This window comes from Ananas comosus, unplaced genomic scaffold (assembly GCF_001540865.1).
Source record: "Ananas comosus cultivar F153 unplaced genomic scaffold, ASM154086v1, whole genome shotgun sequence".
Taxonomy (NCBI): Eukaryota; Viridiplantae; Streptophyta; class Magnoliopsida; order Poales; family Bromeliaceae; genus Ananas; species Ananas comosus.
In genome coordinates, this window is record NW_017890929.1 from 1 (window position 1) to 2,714 (window position 2,714).

The 2,714-nt window shown below is 29.6% G+C and overlaps 1 long non-coding RNA gene across 1 annotated transcript; it reads left to right on the plus strand.

Annotated features, from left to right (window-relative positions):
• The first annotated feature begins 82 nt into the window (after window positions 1-82).
• LOC109704436 lies at window positions 83-1,288 on the plus strand. The gene is made up of 2 exons (XR_002214382.1): window positions 83-213; window positions 994-1,288. It is a non-coding gene; the product is annotated as an uncharacterized LOC109704436 (long non-coding RNA).
• The last annotated feature ends 1,426 nt before the right edge of the window (window positions 1,289-2,714 follow it).

The window sequence follows — 2,714 nt, forward strand, 5'->3', positions numbered from 1 at the left end:
AAAAAAAAAAAAAAAAAAAAACTACAAGTTCCTTTGAAGCTTTCATTGCTTGCTTCAGCAGATATTTTACATAATTAATATGCTATCACTGTCTTGTTAAGCTCATGGGTTCTTCTCATAGAAGTTGCATGATCTCCACACTCTCCATCTTCTTTCTTCTTCTTCTTCTTCTTCTAGCATGCCACTTCACTGGAACCAATGCTTACACTCTTGGTATGTTTTTGATCTTCTTGTTGCATTTTAATTTGATCTTATATGTTGAATCAACTACATTGAGACCATTTTGAAATGGCTCCTTTTAAGTACTTTTCTTTTTTAATTCCCTGGTTGATACTCTCCTTAAATTTTGATTTGCTAGAATTAAGTATACTTTTGTAAAATAAACTGGAGATTTACCATCATGTATATGATTCTGTGGTAGTTTCAATCAATTTGTAGCAAATAAAATTGAAACAATTAATGGTTAGTAGCTAATAGGGCCACTACATAAAACAAAATCTGAGGGGTATTATGCTTGGTTTTTTTTTTAAAAAAAATAAAATTTTATTTATCAAAAATATAAGATTCGACTGTTTTAGCCAAAGGAGTGTTGAGTTGTACGGAATGTTTGGTTTGTAGGAGAAAAAGAATAATTTTTCATCAATATTTGTTTGGTTGAAAGAAAAAAAAAAAAACAAACATTTGTTTGGTTCAGTGAAAAAAATAAAAATAAAAATAGTTTCATGCAGCTTGTGTTTTCGTTTCCATCCATCGAAAAACAAAAATACTCTATTTTTCTCAAATCTATAAAAATAGTTTTCTGAAAAAAAATTTTATGGCTAAACAAACGTATGGAAAATAAATTTTCAAGCCGAAAAGTAATTTTTAATAAATTGATTTCTTAAAAAAATATTGATTTCTTCAGAAAATAAATAAAGCGGATAGCATATTTTCTCTCTCTTGAAAAATTTTTTTATCCTACTAAAGTTCTATCTATATTTTGAATGATAATAGATACCGAAGAGAAATGGTCACCAAGAAGAATGTTAGGGAGCCGAGTTCCGGCCGCAAATCCGGCGCCGTTGCCCCGTACTATGATCAACTTTCCGAAGAAACGGAGCCCCCCGCCCCCGGTCCTGACACCGACCCCACCCGCGCCCCCGGCGATCCTCAATTAGACTAAAATTTCTATTATTTGTAATTCCTATAGTATTTTATATGAAAACAGTATCAATTGTCGACTCAAAAGCAGAGTGTGATGCATCGGGAGTACATAAACAAAAGTGCTGTAACTTTTCTCAGTTTTTTTTTTTGGTACTTTTTTTATTATTATTATTTCTCTTCTTTGTTAGTATAATTGGTTGGCTATGGTATAAGTAGATCATTTTTGTACCTTATTGTACTTGTAAACTTCATTCTTTTGGAAATTATAACATTAAATATAGTGATATTTATCATAATTTGTGCCTTGTAATGTTTTTTTTTTCTTTTGAATAGTAAATTAATTAAGCTGATTCAACACTCAACATGCTCTCCACAGTAGAAACGTTTCATTAAAGTTTTATTCTCAGTAAAAAGTGTTAATTATTAAATTAACAATTAACCAAAAAAATGAACAAATAGTTTACTAAAATATTCCTTAATTAAATCGAATTATTCCATCTACTCTCTTCGTGCTCAATTTGTTTGAAAGCCACAAATCTTGGAATAATATTAGGGATATCTAATTTCCATGTTTTCTCAATCAAATTCCTGAAACTCAATTTAAATTTAATTACTGAACTCAAATTTGATTTTTTTCTGATTTGATATCGATTCCAAAATGCATTTAAAAATCCAACAAATTCTAATATCCTTGTAACACACATAAAAAGATACTAATTAATTAGTTAATCCTAAGACACTTCATTTTTATTTACCAAAGCTTTGTCACTTCTAGGAATCTAATTATTAGCCTGATTAGCCACTCATTCATTCCTGATTCTCTTAAAATATTTTCCAGGTTTTAATAAAAATTTCATCAAATTTGATTAATTTTAATTTTATTTATTTTTTTGGTCCACATTCAATGCTTTGAGGGTTGGCTTTTCCAATAGTGCTTAATTAGTATTAGTAAGGGAAGCATTATATATACCAAAAATTTTCCAATAGCTTTTCTTTCGCGATGCAATTAGAAACTCTAAATTGAAACTTCTAACCTTACAACTAAAAAATCTCTTTCTATGATTCTATCTCTTCGTTGAAATAAAAATACCACGCTTTTTAATTTACTAATCTGATACTAAAAATATATAACTGCGACCGTTAAATATAAAAAATATGGAAACATCATTTTCTATTGGCTTAAGTTATGGGAGAAAACGGTTGTTTTGTATAATTTAATATGATATCAGCGCGGGACGTTCTGAGTTCGAATCACGCCAGGTTTTTAATATATTGATTTTCTTCTAATTATAGATCTATCGAAAGATCTCGAGTCCAGCGTGCATAAAAATTTTAAAAAAATTATTTCGTATAATTTAACAGCGATCGGCAACAAAGACGAAGCAGGTCAAGCACTAAGGTCACAATCAATAAGTCACCACAATAACAATAGTAAGTGGATTGGCACCTAAAAAAAAGGTTCCATTACCAAAAAGAAGATCAAAAAATCACATTGCCACTTCCAATAACACTACCATGTGAAAGTAACACAAACAACCTTATAAGGAGAGCCCCTATTTATTTATTTAAAC